This window comes from Schistocerca serialis, chromosome 4 (assembly GCF_023864345.2).
Source record: "Schistocerca serialis cubense isolate TAMUIC-IGC-003099 chromosome 4, iqSchSeri2.2, whole genome shotgun sequence".
Lineage (NCBI taxonomy): Eukaryota > Metazoa > Arthropoda > Insecta > Orthoptera > Acrididae > Schistocerca > Schistocerca serialis.
The window spans coordinates 61,973,931-61,993,500 of NC_064641.1; positions in this window are offsets into that span (position 1 = coordinate 61,973,931).

Consider the following 19,570-nt stretch of genomic DNA (forward strand, 5'->3'; position numbering starts at 1 on the left):
TGAACGCAGCCGAGACGTATCTGTACACGGCATCGCCACAGATTTATAGCGCGCGCCGCGGAAGTGGAGGTACTACATTGTGAAACAGCCTGTAGAAGAGCCTTGTGACGAAGTTGGGTTGGCAGAGTGGGGGACTCGCTAGATCGCTCTTCAGTATACCGACAGACTATACCAACAGTGGCTCCTAAATGACCGTTTGGGGAACGTTGTTCCATATGGGCCTCCGCAGCAGGCACCCACGCTGACCGCTGTTCATCGCTGACGAAGGACGGGATTTACACACCAGTACGGTAATTGAACGTCCACTGAGTGGCGACAGCTGCCCTTTTCAGATGAATACCATTTTGTGCTCCATCGAACCGATCGCCGTTGGCATGTACGGCGTGAAACGTCTGAAGTTAAACACCCTGCAATAATCGTCGGAAGGGTTCAGGCCAAAGGCATTTCCTGCGTGATCTTGTCATTCTGGAAGGTTCAAATGGCTCTGAGCACTATGGGACTTAACATCTGTCGTCATCAGTCCCCTAGAACTTAGAACTACTTAAACCTAACTAACCTAAGGACATCACACACATCCATGCCCGAGGCAGGATTCGAACCTGCGACCGTAGCGGTCACGCGGTTCCAGACTGAAGCGCCTAGAACCGCACGGCCACTCCGGTCGGCTTCTGGAAGGTACGATGGATCAATACAAGTATGCACCTACGCTTGGGGACCATGTCCGCCCCTACGTGCACTGTGCTTTTCCTCGCCAGATGGCATCTACCAACAGGACAATGCAACGCGTCACACAGCTCGCAGTGTACGTACATGGTTCAAAGAACAGCGCGATCAGTTTACTGTACACCCGCGGGCACCAAAGTCGGATTTAAACCCGATCGAGAATCCGTGTGGTTACCTCGATCGGGCCGTTCACCCCATGGATCGTCAAACGAGAAACGTAGCGCAGGTGGGCACGGCGCTGGAGACGGCGTGATTCCGCATACCTCTCAGTACCTTTCAGAACCTCTTCCCATACATCGCGCAGCGGTCTCCGCTGTAGAAGGTAGTTGTTCAGGCTTTTAACAGGTGGTCACATTAATGTGACTGATCTTTCCTCGTGTTTTATCACTACCGCTTTTTAATCCTACTAGTGTTTAATTTTATCACATACTAGGCGAACCGACTGCATTTCAGCAATGGATGAGTAGACGAACGTTTTAACTTTAATCTAAATATGTTACACTAAGTGTTATTTTTTATCTTCTTTTTCAATCTTTCGACTAAAATACAAACTGTCGTTTCACTCATGTCTTTGTATTTCAGTATTCTATATTTGGTCTGTATTTCACACTCATTATTTTAGCTACATAGGAGAATCAGAGAACTAGTGGAAAATATAAACAAAAGGATATTTTAACCTGTCTAACGACAGCAAGTGCGACAAAGCGTTATCTTTCAAAAAAACTGATTTGGCTGTAGACCACACTGCAACTAAACATGTAAAGGCGGCTTAAAGGGTGAAACACGCAGTGGAATCATACCCATCATAATGTTATCTTCACGTTATTTAAACTAGCAGTGTTGGTAAATCCTCGGTTCTTTTCTAAATTGGAACTAATCTTTAAGTATCGGTAAATCAGGAACAGACAAGTACCGTTAAAACTGTTGGATGTGAGGTACGCCAGTTATGCAAAACACCGTTGTTTTCTCAGTACCCAAACACCAAACATGTTTCGGCACCACTATGCCATCATCAGTGGGCTTTCGTAAAATAAAAAAAAAAGGACGCACCATTTACACACAAAAGGAATACCATATAAAAGACAACACACACAGCTAAGAAGCGCACAGAGAACATACACTGGTACACACACACACACACACACACACACACACACACACACACAAAGATGAAATGTAAACAAAATTCAAATTTGGCACCGAACTCTCTGGTGAACAAATGAACACTGACTGGGCTGGGACACACAAGAATCACACTGTGTTTTGGTGAAGTGAAAAGTGTTTTTACTACGTTATTTGTGGAAAATACTTGTTATAGTTACGTGTGCATGAAAACACCTCAGTATGATGCGGAGAATGGAAGTGCTTGCCACACGAAAACGTAAGTAAAAACGAATATAGGCGCGAAAACATCGCGACAAACTAAATTGCATTCTGGAAGATAGGTTAATTCCCAGCAAAAAACTTTCTCATCAACATCGTTTTGTTGCAGATGAGAAGCCACCTGCAGTAATTAACACACAAGTGATCCAGAAAATTCATGCACACCAAATGAAAAGGTATTTACAAAAAGAAACGATCCCTAAAGAGAATCATTTAACAAAAATGTTCACATTGCAGAATAAATAAAATCGAAAACCCACGGATGATGGCACAGTGGTGCCGAAACATGTTTGGGTACTGAGAAAAAAAACGTGTTTTGCATAACTGGTGGACCTCACATCCAATAAACTGCAGACACGGCCAATACAAGGAGCTGCAAAACTAAATGTTGAATACCGTTAAAACTACAAAATAGCGGTAAACGGAGTGCGTTCAGCAATACCAGTCTTCTTTTTTGGGAAAAGGAATACAGGTAAATCACAGACACCTAGTGTGTAGTGCATGATGCGTATTTTAGTCTTTCACCGGAACTGCAGGAAGTGGGTAGGAGCAGCAGCGCTTATATTCTGTGCACAAACAAAGATCATGCGACGAGTTTCTTACCGAGACATCGCATTTGAACGTAGTTAGTTTGTGAGAGAAGCGGGGTTTTCCCTCCCGTAAAAAGGAGAAAGTTCTATCGGGAAGTGCCAGAATTTGAAACTAGAGGGCTGTTGGTCTATCGGCACGGGCAGTTTATTGTTCCGCAATACTTCTGCCCGTATTGGTCGGTATCCCAAAACTGTCATTTGAATATCGTATGGAAGCATTGAGGAGGGTGATCTTGCCACGCCAGACCTCAACGGCCTCACGCCAGTAGTGCGTGTGAGGACAGGAGTTTTGTTCGCTCGGCCGTGCAGAATCTTAGTGTTCAGCACGCAAGTTGTAGGTGTTGTGTTGGCAGAAGAGCCAACGCCGTGTTATTAGTGGAGGCCGAAATGCACGCGTTTTAGCTCACGCAGGCTGGCGTGAGGTCTGGAACATGACAAGGAATTAGAATTCAGAAAGCAGACGTAATTACTTTGATACTTAACTTTAATCCATTAATGATGAACGTCGCTCTTGACGGTACATGATTCACAATATTATCTGTTCAGAAGACATTCATAGTAACTGAATATGGCGCCTTGCTAGGTCGTAGCAAATGACGTAGCTGAAGGCTATGCTAAACTGTCGTCTCTGCAAATGAGAGCGTATTTAGTCAGTGAACCATCGCCAGCAAAGTCGGCTGTACAACTCGGGTGAGTGCTAGGGAGTCTCTCTAGACTAGACCTGCCGTGTGGCGGCGCTCGGTCTGCAATCACTGATAGTGGCGACCCGCGGGTCCGCCGTATACTAACGGACCGCGGCCGATTTAAAGGCTACCACCTAGCAAGTGTGGTGTCTGGCCGTGACACCACAGTAGGAACATGGGCTTGTCTGCAACAAGACGAGTACCAAAAGTAAAGGCATAGAAGAAATGAGTCAGTAAATCTTGCGAATGCGGAAGGAACGTAGTAGTGCCGCGTTCCTAGGAGTGTAACTATTGGTAAGAGCAAACAGCCTAAATTAGAAAGGATTCGAGAGATGTGTCAACATACTGAGACGCCTATGATGAAACGCGTCAGGCTCGAGGCAGCCTGTCCGTTCCGTTCTCATTGAGATTGCTATTCAGTCGGATGATAAACAGATCCTTTCGGCATTAGTACCAGTCATACACTGGTACTGATATGCAAATCTGTTTTGTATGATTATTGCGAAGGCTACTATTCCCCTCTAACAGAATAGTTCTTCCATTCACTGCATGTCGATTCGCACTTGGGCCCACTACTGGTTTTCCTGAGTCTTTGCACGACCTTCATCAGGGTGTGGGCAGCCAAGCATTTCTGACAACAGAGTGTGGAGGTGTGCAGCATGCCTGACCTAACCGATTGTTCAATGGGTGACCTGGCAGCGCTCTCCACTAAGGCAGTCATCCTTTAGGATGTAATGAGCTGCTGGCCTTCCTATCAGGGGTGACAATGACCTCTGACTTGTCCTAAAATTCCTGGACATTGGGGTTGCTGCCGTTGCAATTTTCTGTATGGCCTAAGAGGCAGTCCCTACAAAGAAGGTCAGACTGCGAATTTCGATAGTACCGAGGCTGGAGCCTGGCCGATCGGCAGGCAGATGTTCACTGAATTTCTAGGCCTCAGTTTGGTCTGTAAAATACACTACTGGCCATTAAAATTGCTAAACCACGAAGATAACGTGCTACAGACGTGAAATTTAACCGACAGGAAGAACACGCTGTGATATGCAAATGATTAGCTTTTCAGAGCATTCACGCCGGTGGTGACACCTACAACGTGCTGACATGAGCAAAGTTTCAAACCGATTTCTCATACACAAACAGCAGTTGACCGGCGTTGCCTGGTGAAACGTTATTGTGATGCCTCGTGTAAGGAGGAGAAATGCGTACCATCACGTTTCAGACTTTCATAAAGATCGGATTGTAGCCTAACGCGATTGCGGTTTATCGTATCGCGACATTCCTGCTCGCGTTGGTCGAGATCCAATGACTATTAGCAGAATATGGAATCGATGGGTTCAGGAGGATAATACGGAACGCCGTGCTGGATCCCAACGGCCTCGTATCACTAGCAGCCGAGATGACAGGCCTCTTATCCGCATGGCTGTAACGGCTGCCACGTCTCGATCCCCGAGTCAACAGATGGGGACGTTTGCAAGACAACAACCATCTGCACGAACAGTTCGACGACGTTTGCAGCAGCATGGACTATCAGCTCGGAGTCCACGGCTGCGGTTACCCTTGACGCTGCATCACAGACAGGAGCGCCTACGATGGTGTACTCAACGACGAACCTGGGTGCACGAATGGCTAAACGTCATTTTTTCGGATGAATCCAGGTTCTGTTTACAGCATCAGGATGTCGCATCCGTGTTTGGCGACATCGCGGTGAATGCACATTGGAAGCGTGTATTCGTCATCGCCATACTGGCGTATCACCTGGCGTGATGGTATGGGGTGCCATTGGTTACACGTCTCGGTCACCTCTTGTTCGCAGTGACCGCACTTTGAACAGTGGACACTACACTTCAGATGTGTTACGACCCGTGGTTCTACCCTTAATTCCATCCCTGCGGAACTCTACATTTCAGCAGGATAATGCACGACCGCATGTTGCAGGTCCTGTACGGGCCTTTCTGGATACAAAAAATGTTCGACTGCTGCCCTGGCCAGCACATTCTCCAGATCTCTCACCAATTGGAAACGTCTGGTCAATGGTGGCCGAGCAACTGGCTCGTCACAATACGCCAGTCGCTACTCTTGATGAACTGTGGTATCGTGTTGAAGCTGCATGGGCAGCTGTACCTGTACACGCCATCCAAGCTCTGTTTGACTCAATGCCCAGGCGTATCAAGGCCGTTATTACGGCCAGAGGTGGTTGTTCTGGGTACTGATTTCTCATGCACCCAATTGCGTGAAAATGTAATCACATGTCAGTTCTAGTACGAGTATAATATATTTGTTCAATGAATACCCGTTTATCATCTGCATTTCTTCTTCGTGTAGCAATTTTAATGGCCAGTAGTGTAATATCGTACGACCTGATAAGGCCACTCCTGTTTTTCCATCTCCGCCTTCGCTTATAGTTCATCGACCCGCGCGTCCGAAGCGGGAAGTTTCGCCTTTGTGACTGGACAATTCTCTTAAATTAGCTCTAGTGGGCAAGCTGGCGTCTTCTTTCGGAGGGCGATAACTCCGACATTTTATATTGTTTAGACTGCCACCGTTTCCCAGGGTGGGACTCTCACGGAAAAATGTTGTAAAATTGTTTGAAGCAGAAGATTAGGTGACTGGCTCGCGTAACAACAAACTTTGCGTAAGAGAGAGGGAAATGACTGATAAGTGCTCTCTCATTGGTGGCGGTTAGAACATTTAGCAAGATTTGGCACTCAATAACTTTTGCCGGACTTTTCGCAGAGAACTCGGCAGATCGTCGTTCTTGACTTTACTCTCGGACGTAACACGAAGCGGGATGGTACTCTGGGACGGGACGTGAAACTATAAAGTTCTGCCGGTCTGAACGCGGACCAGCACAGATTCTAGATCGTGATCAGAGGCGCGGAATTCATTCACTGTGCGGATCATGGAATCTTTTGTCACGCCCATGTCGTCTGCAGCGAGATCGAAGCTCGTCTTGTTTAGTGCTGACGGCAGAACGAGGCGAGATGCTAGTGATGAGGCAGGGATAGGCGCATCTTGAATTAGACACGGCGCACCATGTTTTAAGACGTACTCTCGCTAACCAACACTCCATTATTTGTTTCCCTGCATACATGTTCCTAATATCATCTGAACGACGCAATCATCATATTCGAAATAACCGTGTATTTAATTTGCGTGAGTGCTTTCATGTTTTAGTTAGCAGATAATGTTCTTGTCCTTCCCGCGGAATTTATCGCTCAATTTCTGGCAACTGTGTAGTCGTACAGAGTTCATTTTATGATATATTCATGTATGGTGTGTGAGTGAGCTAATTATCAGATCGTTTGTAACGTTCTGTTCCCCATGTAGAATCCTTTGTAATAAATTATAATCACGGGTACCGCTCTTTCACTTCAGATGAAGCTCTCTCTGGTGCTTTTACCACTCCTAAATCCAAACTGATCGTCATCTAACATATCATCAGGTATCCTTTTCCATTCTTCCGTAACTTACGCTTGTCAGCAATGTGGATGTATGAGTTGTTAAACTGGTTGTACGATAATTCTCGCACTTGTCAGCTCTTACAGTCCTCCGAAATCATATCGTATATTGCCAGGCTCATACATTCTACACACAAACGTGAATAGTCGTTTTGTTGCCACTTCCCCTAATGATTTTAGAAATTCTAATGGAATGTTATCTATCCCTTCTGCCTTATTTGATCTTAAATCCTTCAAAGCTCCTGTAAATTCAAATTCTAATACTGGAGCCCCTATCTTTTCAAAATCGACTCCTGTTTCTTCTTCCATCACATCAGACAAATCTTTCCCCTCATAGAGGCCTTCAATGTACTCTTTCAACCTATTCGCTCTCTCCTTTGCTTTTAACAGTGGAATTCCCGTTGCATTCTCAGTCACAGAATGGAGCGATCATCCTGACACTTTTTCAATTATAGGCCACATCTCCTGTGTTTCCATTGCCTTCTTCATCCTTATGTCGTTGATCATTGCTGATTCTTCCTCCTTTAGGGGCAGTTTCCCACCCCAAGGACAAGAGACTGCCATGAACCTCTGACCGCTCCTCAGCCCTCTTTGAGAAGGTCGTTGACAGAATGAGTGTGACTCCTTATGCCGGAAGTCTTCGGCTGCCAATGCTGACTATTAATCAAAATTTTAGTGGTCGCGAACCCAGGACCGAAGATGTTTTGATTACTAATCAAGGACGCTATCCCTAGTCTATAAAACTTTATACTGTTAAAAAAAGTAAAATAACGGTACAAAAAAAAAAGTAAGACTCTTGTCCACTCACCATCTACTGTCATTCACACCACATTCGTTCCTCCCTCTGCATAATAATGTTCGTCTTTCTCTCCCTCTTCCCTCATATTCACTTCCCGTAGCTTAGATCTAAGTGCCTGTAATTTGTCTATCTCGTTCTGCTTTTCATGAACTGCCATAAAACTGCGTTTCTCTACTATAGCTACCTGTTTCCACTGTTTATGATACAGTGACTTCTAAGTGCTATATCCTATATTTAATGTATGACACTTCATAACGTGTGTTGCAATGAACACGACGTAAAATACGTAGAATTAAAGAGAGAACCTGATAGCCCTACGCTTGCCAGGACAAGTACATCAATAAAAATAAACAAATCCCAAAAACTAACGTCAAATAGTAATTTACTTTTTAAAAAACAAATAAATTCCATGTAATTAATACCACCCACTGCAAGACTCTAGGTGACACTTGGGGGCATCGCGTCCAGGTGACGCAGTATGGACAGCACCTAAATGGAGCACAGACGAACGGAGAATCATTGTAGCGAGGATACGGGTCGCAAATGCGAAACTGCATTGTCATAATCTTCGTTGACAAAGAGCAGACTGCTGTGGCTCAGAGCCTGGGAAGGGCCATCTTGTAAATGGAGGAACTGGTCCGTTCTTTGTGTGCTACTCTCGCGGGAGTCTATGAAAAGTGACTGAGAGACTGTGAAGCCACAATTAGATGCAAGCTATTGGACTCCCATGCCTCATCACATAACGGAGAAGTCAGAGGTTGTCCACTCTGTAACATCTTAAGGGATGGGAAAAACCCACTGTGGTTTAATAGCCGTGTTAGATCACTCCTACGTAAACAAGGAGAGCTCCATCCCAGGTTCAAGAGAAGTTAAGAAGTTAAAACCTAGCTGACGAACAAAAGGTAAATGAAACGCAAATGTGCATAACGAGAGCAATGAGACAGCCATTTAATGACGTTGATAGTAAAATGTTGTCAACTGATCCGAGTAAAAATCCGAAGATGTTTCGGTCGTACGTAAAATCAGTTCAAAATGTTCAAATGTGTGTGAATTCTTAAGGGACTAAACTGGTGAGGTCATCAGTCCCTAAGCCTACACACTACTTAACCTAACTTAAACTAACTTTCGCTATGGACAACACACGCACCCATGCGCGAGGGAGAACTCGAACCTCGGACAGGGGCAGCCGCGCGGGCCGTGACAAGGCGCCTTAGACCGAGCGGCTACCCCGCGCGGCATAAAATCAGTCAGAGGTTCGAAAATGTCTATTCATGCACTCAGTGGCCATACTGGCTCCGAAACGGAAGTTAACAGAGAGAAGGCAGAAATACTGAATTCAGTTTTCCAAAATTGTGTCATCGTGGAAGATCATAACACAGTCCCTCCTTCCAATCATCGTTGTTGTTGTTATATTGTTGTGGTCTTCAGTCCGGAGACTGGTCTGATACACCTCTCCATGCTACTCTATCCTGTGCAAACTTCTTCATCTCTAAGTAACTACTTCAACATACATCCTTCTGTATCTGCTTAGCTGCCCTCCAGTACTAAATTGGTGGTCCGTTGATGCTTCATCGGTTTTTTTTTTGGTCATCAGTCTAGTGACTGGTTTGATGCGGCCCGCCATGAATTCCTTTCCTGTGCTAACCTCTTCATCTCAGAGTAGCACTTGCAACCTACGTCCTCAATTATTTGCTTGACGTATTCAAATCTCTGTCTTCCTCTACAGTTTTTGCCCTCTACAGCTCCCTCTAGTACCATGGAAGTCATTCCCTCATGTCTTAGCAGATGTCCTATCATCCTGTCCCTTCTCCTTATCAGTGTTTTCCACATATTCCTTTCCTCTCCGATTCTACGTAGAACCTCCTCATTCCTTACCTTATCAGTCCACCTAATTTTCAACATTCGTCTATAGCACCACATCTCAAATGCTTCGATTCACTTCTGTTCCGGTTTTCCCACAGTCCATGTTACACTACCATACAATGCTGTACTCCAGACGTACATCCTCAGAAATTTCTTCCTCAAATTAAGGCCGGTATTTGATATTAGTAGACTTCTCTTGGGCAGAAATGCCTTTTTTGCCATAGCGAGTCTGCTTTTGATGTCCTCCTTGCTCCGTCCGTCATTGGTCATTTTACTGCCTAGGTAGCAGAATTCCTTAACTTCATTGACTTCGTGACCATCAATCCTGATGTTAAGTTTCTCGCTGTTCTCATTTCTACTACTTCTCATTACCTTCGTCTTTCTCCGATTTACTCTCAAACCATACTGTGTACTCATTAGACTGTTCATTCCGTTCAGCAGATCATTTAATTCTTCTTCACTTTCACTCAGGATAGCAATGTCGTCAGCGAATCGTATCATTGATATCCTTTCACCTTGTATTTTAATTCCACTCCTGAACCTATCTTTTATTTCCATCATTGCTTCCTAGATGTACGAACGTCGAAATGGTAGTTACTGAGATAACCGATCGCAGAACAGAAAATAACAGTCGCTTAGTAGTGAAAAGGCATCAGGACCAGATGACATACATAAAAGATTCTACAAAGATTATGCGAAACTATTTGCTCCCCTTCTAGTAGCAGTTTATCGTAGATCGCTGGAGCAGCAAAAGGTACTGAAACAAAGCGTAGGTCAATCCCGTTTTCAAGAAAGCTCATAGGAGAGAGGAACATAACTGTAGGCCTATATCGTTGACGTAAATCTGCTGTAGAATTAAGGAACATATTTCATGCTCAAGAATTATCACGTTTTTGCAGACTGAAAATCTCCTCCATAAAAATTAACACGGATTCTGCAACTCAGCTCCCTCTGCTCCTCCATGAGATCCACAGAGCTTTAGACGACAGCGCTCAGGTTGATGCCATGTCCCTTGACTTCAGGAAGGCATTTGACACAAAGCTGCACTACCGTTTAACGGAAAAAATACGAGCTTACCGAATATCTGAACAGAGTTGGGACTGGATTCAAGACTTCCTTGCAGACAGAACTCAACTCGTTGATCTTAACGGAACAAAATCGACGGTAAATGTAATTTCCGAAGTACGCCAAGGAAGTGTGTAGGACCATTACTGTTTCCAACGTATATAGATGATCTAGTAGAAAGCGTCGGAAGTTCTTTAAGACTGTTCGCAAAAGGAACGGAGAAGACAGACAGTATCGATTGGTAGAGTGACCTGCAGAGGGTTGATGAATGATGCAGGCTCTGGCAGTTGACCCATAACGTAAATAAATGTAACATATTGCGCATACATACGAAAAGAAATCCACTACTGCACAACTACACTATTGATGAGAAATGGCTGAAAACAATATCTACCGTAAAATACCTAGGAGTAATTATCCAGGGCGACATAATAAGAGTAGGTGTGGTACTGAGTAATTAGATTTTACGAAATCGACGAATAATGCATCTAACCGACGGCCTTAATCCATGGCTTTAAGTGCGAGTAGGGCTTCACAATGATCTCTGTTTTCGAAACTTGCTGATTGGCATGGATCAGGTCGTTCTGTTATAGGTTCCTCATTATGTTTGAACTCAGAACATGTTCTAAGATTCTACGACAAATTGATGCCAAAGATATTAGATGGCAGTTTTGTGGATCACATCTACTAGCCTTCTTGTAGACAGCTGGGATGTGTGCTTTCTTCCAACTACTGGATACACTGTTTCGTTTGAGGAATTTACGATAGATTACAGTTAACAGAGGGCATAACTCAGTCGCGAATCTGATATGGATTACCTCGGTCCCTGGAGCTTTGTTCAATTTTAACAATTTCATCTGTTTCTCAACGACACTGACACTAATATGGAAATACTGCTGGGTTTTCTTTTGTAAAGGAACATTTGAAAACAGATATAAGTATTTTTGCTTTTGCTTTTCTACTCGCAACTTCAGTTCCAGTACGGTTCATTAGTGACTGGACACTAACTTTGACGCCACTAACAGGCTTTACATATGACCAGAATTTCTTTGGGTTTTGTGAAAAACTTTTTCACAGTATCCTGCCACGACAGTCATTAACAGCTTCATGCAGAACTCTCTTGACTGTCAAACACCTTTCATTCAGCGTCTTTCTATCTGTAGCCCCTGTGCTTTGTTTTATACCTATTATGCAGTAGTACCCCTTTCTTGTTTACAGTGACTATATACCATGGACGACCTCTTCCATTATGAACTGTCCTACTGAGGGCATGCAAATCTCATACGCTTTCTGTCATACACTCTGCCAAAGCCAAGAACCAACGTATTCCACGACTCGCCAATATATGTGTCCTTTATCCGTCTTTCAGACTTCTGTCGGCCCGTGCAAATTTCTGTGCCCTGTGACACGTAATGAGCAGAACTGCATGAGTGCAGTATTAAGAAGATGCATCTCGATAGTATGATAGTCCAGCAATGAACTGTAGAATGATGTGCTGTTATGTTCCTGACTATTTGCTCCTAGAAACGGTGGAGATCAAAGTGATCAACAGGTTGTCACCCATAGCAATTGACTCTCAGGGAGAGTGAGGAGGAGTGTATGATTTTCCATGAAATCGTACTCAGACTGTTGCGATTTTTTCCATCAGTATGTGTAATTAGTTGTCACCCAACACCCAATACTGTGGAACTTAATCTGCGTGAAATGCACGTGCGGTGGTATACTGGAAATTAAGTCTAATAACCAAAGCATAGATGACTCTCTAAGCTCTGAACTTGGTACCAGTGCATGACGCAGACAATGGGAGGTCGAGATATTAATTCTGGCAAAACAAACATACACAACTCTCAGAGCAAAATATTCATGGCACGAGACTCTCTAGAGCAGGTTCAACATCCACTCTGTTTTTCTGTGTAAATATGCACTTTCTGATCAAAAGTATCTGTACACTCGTCTGTAATGCAGAACTGTCCACTAGATGTCATGATAGACGGATCCGCTAGTACGAGGGCTATTCAGAAAGTAGGGAACGTTTTGGCTTTAAAAAGAAACTAAGTACAAGAAATACATTTTCTTATATACATATGAAAGAGCGACTGACTTACTACTCTTCCACATAGTCACCAAACACATTGAGGCAGTTATCATAGCGGTAGACAAGCTTTGAAAGACCTTCGTCGTAAAATTCTGCCGCCTGAGACTTCAGCCAATGAGTCATGCCCGTCTGGAGTTCCGCGTCGTCATCAAAGCGCTGCGTTGCAAGTCAATTCTTCATCTTGGGAAACAAGTGGAAGTCGCTTGGTGTAAGATCGGGGCTGTAGGGTGGGTGAGGGAAAATTTCGCATCTGACTCAATTAACGAGTTCTTTCGTGCGGCTTGCCGTGTGAGGTCGGGCATTGTCGCGCAAAAACAAAATTTTGGACGTCAGCTTTCCTCGGCGTTTGTTTTGAACTGCTCTTCTAAGGGTGTGCAAAGTTTGACAGTACTGGGGAGAATTTATGGTTGCTCCACGTTCGAGAAAATCAATGACAAGCATACCCTGCCTATCTCAAAACACTGTCGCCATCAACTTCCTTGCTGACAAGGTTTGCAAACATTTTCTTGGTTTTGGGGGACCTTGTGTGTCCCCACTCCATGGACTGTGAATTTGTCCCGCAACTGACGTGTTTCACCCAAGTCTCGTCGCCAGTTACGATTCGATCCAGTAATGAATCATCATGTTTGTGGTAGGTCTCCAGAAATATCAACGTTGCCCCCTTTCGCTGTTCTTTGTGGTACTCTGTAAGCATTTTGGGCACCCATCGTGCACAAAATTTGTGGTAGCCTAGCTTTTGAGTGACAATTTCAAACAACAAAGTCCATGAAACTTGTGGAAAAGAAAGCGAAAGCTCCGTTATTGTGAAGCGACGGTTTTCACGAATCGTTTTATCAACTTTAGCGACAAGATCGTCAGTCACAATGCTCGGGAGTCCACTCTCCTCTTCATCATGAACGTTGGTTCGATCATTTTTAAACTGAATGAACCATTTCCGGACGGAACATTCAGTCATTACGTTGTTTTCGTGCACTTCGCACAGTTCACGATAAATTACTATAGGTTTTAGGTGTTTTTCCCACAAAAACCGTATCACAGACCGCACCTCAAAACTGGCGGGATTTTCGATTGCAGCGCACATTTCAAATTCAAATATCGAAACAACCGGACGTGCAGAGATGTTCCCGCTGTCACGGGTGGATGCCGACTGAGCTGCCAAGCACGCACATGCCAAAATATACGCGATCGGCGCGCGCCTAGCGGCGTCGGACGGAAACGTTCCCTACTTTCTGAATAGCCCTCGTATAAAAGGAGGGATGGAGTATTTTGTTATCAGTAGAGAAGTAGTAACAACAGAATGGGGCGGACAGAAGAGTTCAATGACTCCGAATGTGGACTCGTCATTGCATGTCTCCTGAGTAATAAATGAGTCAGGAACGTTTCAGTCTCCTAAAAATCGTAGTCCGATTGTAAAGTGGAGACGCGAAGGAATAATCAGGTAGATCTCTTATACTGAGGGACAAGGACCGTCGAGCATCGCGGAGAGTGCCTGTACAAAGACGCATGAGATCAGCGGAAGGAATCACTCGTGAGTTTCAAAATGTTACCAGCGGTCCAGATAGCACAATGATTCTGCATAAGCAATTAAAAGCAATGGGAAACATTGGTCGAGCAGCTCCTCATAAGCTACACATTTCTGTAGTCAACGCTAAGCGACGCCAGTGGACAGTGTGTGACCAGAAATAAGTGATATGGGCTGACGTATCACGCTATTCCATGTGACAATCCGATGGAAGGATTTGGGTTTGGCGAATGCGTGGAGAACATAGTGTCAACGGTGAAGTATGGAGAAATTTGTGTCACAGAATGGGCGTGTTTTTCGTGGTTGGGGTTATATTATCCCTTCCTTTTGTGGTTATTAATTATCGTTATTATTAAATGAAACACAGGAAACGGATAATATAAGAAATATACATATACTGATTTGTAGGTGGCCAAAGATAAACATTAAATTATGTTTCAAATGAGCGCCAGGCTCCCTACAAATTATTTCAAATGCTTTCGGCGAAATGTAATGCAGGCTGGGTTCACTGACCTTGAATAAATCGTATCTTTGAAAGTATGCATTTTTTGACGAAATAAAATTAGTGAAGCTTTGCACTTTAGGTAATTTAATAACCTGAAATAATTCTTTCTGCTCCGGCTGTGGTGATATGTTACACAAAAAAATTAATTCAAATACGCCGCGTAATGGCGGCCAATTGTTGACAGCCAAAGATCACCACTATTCGCTTCGAGGAGACTGAAAATATGTTAAATAACTTCTTGCAATTATTAATTCAGAAAGAACTGTTTGCATGGGTTCTTTAAGTAACACAGTGCACCCACTTTTTGTAAATATATTTCCACTAACCACATAATACACATTTGAATTATTCGCTACGTACGAGAACAAACAGAACAAAAGCTACCGCTTTACAATAGCAAGAGTACCTTGCATACTGCAGAAGAAATGATCTGACTCGAAGTGATTTCAATATTTTTTTTTCTCTTATATATAATGACAAAGATAATAATCTTAGTTTCGAGAACGTTATGCACTACAATCTCCTCTAATATAAATAATGTCTTTTTCTTACACTGCAATCGATATAGTCTTTCTTTGAAGCTAATGTAATACATTTTCATAATAAATTTGTCGTTTATGTCCATATAATATTATTCAGAGTCCTTTTATTATTTACTTCAAATATATCGGCTCGAATATTTCAAAAGGGACACGATAGGGTGTAGTGCCCTTATAGCGCTTAAAAAAGCGCTAAATGAGTAAATACACTGTATGAATACGTTTTATAGCATTGTAGAGGAACAGTTCGGACATAACAATGCACCCTGTGATAAAACAGAGTCAGTGAGACAATAGTTAGTGAGCAATATTATACCTGAATTGGACTGGCCTGCACAGAGTCCGACCTGAACCGATAGGAACACCTTTGGGATGATTTGCAACGTTGGCCGCAGTATCGAACATCAGTACCTCTTCTAGTTCGGCTCTTGAGTAAAAAAAATGGTTCAAATGGCTCTGAGCACTATGGGACTTAACTACTGTGGTCATCAGTCCCCTAGAACTTAGAACTACTGAAACCTAACTAACCTAAGGAGATCACACACATCCATGCCCGAGGCAGGATTCGAACCTGCGACCGTAGCGGTCACGCGGTTCCAGGCTGTAGCGCCTAGAACCGCACGGCCGGCTCTTGAGTAAGAATGGGCTGCCGTTTGTTGGTTGGTTTGTTTGGGGGAGGGGACCAAACAGCGAGGAAGGATGGAAAAGGAAGTCGGCTGTGTTCTCTCAAAGGAACCATCCCGGCATTTGGCTGAAGAGATTTAGGGAAATCACGGAAAACCTAAATCAGGATGGCCGGTCGCGGGTTTTGAATCGTCGTCCTCCCAAATCCGAGTCCAGTCTCTAAACATTGCGCCACTTCGCTCGGTCTGCCATTCGTCCGTAGACATTAAAACACCTCATTGAAAGAGTTCTAAGCAGCGTTTAAGCCGTCATAAAGATGAATGGTGGACACAGTGTGACGGTACAAACTCCCGTTACTAGATGAATATTTCTAGTACGCAAGGACTGCTTTATGGAGAGCGAGCGAGGCATGGTGCGCGATTTGCGGAAGCGCGTGGCGCGCGAGATTTGCAACGGTCTCCACCGCCGGGAGGCCACGTAGCCCGCAGCTTGGGGCATTGTTTGGTTTTTCGCACGTTACGCGAAAACTATGTAACTTACGGTGAAGAACGATGAGGCAGTGGATTGAGGTCAGCAATATGCACCTTCTGAAAGATCGATCTTTATTGCATTTCACGAGAAACAGAAGTTATAGTAACCTCAAAACCGGCTAATATCACGAATATTGAAAGATTAATAAAAATAGTAAATAACAACTTACAGGGATGAGCGAGCACTCATTAAAAACGTTTCGTCATAGCGGATCGAGTGCCGTAGTCATATGTTAAGATTCACAAATAATTAAGCCCGTAAAGAGCAATAAACAAAGTTTGAGGGAAAATTGTTTATAAAATTCAATAGAAAATTCATGACGTAAAAGAACGGCACTATATAATATTTTGGGTGGCATCCCACGTATTTTAAACTAGTTGAGTTATGCTATACACATAACTTGCAATAGTTTTCATTGTTTGCAAATTATTATTAACGTTTATCGCCCATAATTAATTAATTATTCTAGATATGAAGATTTTGAGCAGCGCAATGTGTAGATCGCTATAGATTACGTCTAAAAACGGTGATATATGCAGTTCTATGTTAAGTCTTTGCAGCACAGGTGTCAACAAACGAATTTGCGCTAAGTGGCGAAATTTTGAAAAAACTAAAACCTGATTTACGGGCGATAGAATAATCCTAGAAATTAATGTAAAGTAGTACATAAGATGTACTTTTTAGCGCGGTTCCGATGGTGCACTTATTTCTGTCGAGGGATGTATCTATCAAAATTTGTAACCTTAACTGGTGAGAATGGCACTTAAATAACCAGGGGGTTGGACATCCGAGCATATATAAGCGAGCGGCCATCTTGGCCAGGGGCACTCCATCGTTCACCTGTGCCATTGCCATCTTTAGTGTTTGTGCGTCGTATCAACAGTTTGCCGTGTGGTTTATCGTCGAGTGTGAACGGCTCCGTGTTTGTTTTTATGTGTCTACTGTTTTATTGCCCACCGTTCTGTACCTTATGTGTATTCTTCCTGTTTTTTTCTCTCATTGTGTATTCTCTGGCTGAAGAGCAGCGTAGAATGCTGCTGACAGCCTGCCTGTTGTACAGGTTTTAAACTAACAATAAAGTAAAAATTGGCCAGTCGTTTTGGGGGGTGGGTGGCGAGCAAGCCCCACGTGAGGGTGGCCCATGTGGTCTTTTGAGAATTTCTTCTCGCGCCGATTTATTTCGACAGAGTATTGTTTAAGTGTGCAAGCATATATTTGGTGAACTGGAAGTGCTAAGATTACCTGTGTGAGTACACTGGGTGTTGTGTGATGTCCTTAGGTTAGTTAGGTTTAAGTAGTTCTAAGTTCTAGGGGACCGATGACCATAGATGTTAAGTCCCATAGTGCTCAGAGCCATTTGAACCATTTGAGCCATTTGTGTGAGTACGATTTACGAGGTATACATCGTCGTAAGTGAACATGTGCCGAACTGTGATTTCGCGCCAAAACTGTTAGAACAAAAAGGACAGTGGGACTTGTGGTTCTGTTCGAATTATTTTAATAATTTTCGTTCATAGCAGCCTACATTACTGCTATTGGGGGCTCGGAGTCAAATTATTATTAAAGTAAAACTGTAAACCGTCTCACCAGTGCTAATTTCATTGTGTGAAAGAAAAGGACAACGCCAATAAATAGTGATTGAATTGTGTCGTGAAAAACTGATTTTAGTATAATAATCGCCTAATTGTTGTTCCCTAGCATAAACTGTACTTATGTCTGAGTGAATAATTAATTCGAAAACTATAACAAATGCGCGGGTGTGGAAGTGTACTAATGCGCCAAGTATGGAAATCATCCCCTGAAACTTACGTGAGAAACAAAATTTGCAATAACATTTTTTAACCAACATTTGTATATGCACACTCGTGTGAACGCTTCAACCGCACTTCTTTATTTTACCGCCCCCTCGCAACAGTCAATAGTAATGTCCACTAACAGTGTCCACATACATTTGATCAAATAGTATACTTAGTTGATAGCGGACCACTGCGGCAACGATCAGAGCGACCGCAAGCAGATACCGCCGTTTTGTTCTCATTCTGTGACACTATTATTGTGGTACTATACTTGTAAAACAAAGATAAATGACATGAGAAATTGTGCACGTTTAACATTTTTAATCACAGGTTTCATCTTGTAACTGGTACCGTAATGTTGTCTGGCTTGTAGCTTACTGAAAGCCATTGCACTATTGCTTAGGAAATGAAGACATTTCTTAACCGTGAACTTGTACTACTCAAAAATATTAACATAAATATTTTATTGATGAAGTGTGCAAACAAACTACACTGCCTAAATAATTTATTTTTAAGGATTTCCCATATTTTCTGGAAGATTCAAACAACGGATGAAAAGAGAAAAGTGTTTCATACAGTTACGAGATATGAAACTGTCAAAGTTAATCTGTTGTTAAACTATTAATATAGAAAGATGTGACGCTTAAAACAGTTACAAAGTTTCATAATATTAAAAGGTTTATTTAAAAGGGAGAAAGACTGTAAATGCAGTTACTGAATATTGTCAAAGATTACGAATAGTAATTTAATGGAAGTCTAAAATTGAATGGTATCTCAAGCGACGAGCGACTAAAGTACATCTCTGGATAATGCTACAGCAACATTATAAAATAATCAACAACCGATATACTACGCCGCCGTACCAACTGCCACAATATGTCGGTGCTAATACGAGGGTGAGTGAAACGAAAACCTTAAATTTGTAATAACAAATCCAAATTTCGCGCCGTTATCCTGTAAGTTGGTAAGCGTGCTACAAACAGCGTGCAGAATGGTGTGTAGGTGACAGCATAGTGCAGATGCACACATACCGTCGCAGTATCAGTGTAAAGATGGCCGCCCCACTTGCGACTTGCACCAGGGAAGAACAGCGTTCTGTTATTCGTTTTTTTTTTTTTTTTTGCGTAGTGAAGGTGTGAAACCTATTGAAATTCATCGACGAATGAAAGTTCACAGCAGCAAGTCTACGAATGGAGTAGGAAGTTCGCAAATGCTGTAACTTCAGTGGAAGATGCTCCTCGTCCAGGTCAGGCACAACGAGTTGTGACTCCACTGAACATTGCAGCAGCTGAAGCCATAGTGAAGGAAAACCGCCGAGTGACACTGAATGGCATTGCAGCATGTTTACAGATTAGTCATGGGTCAGCACACCACATTGTGCATGATGTGCTCCA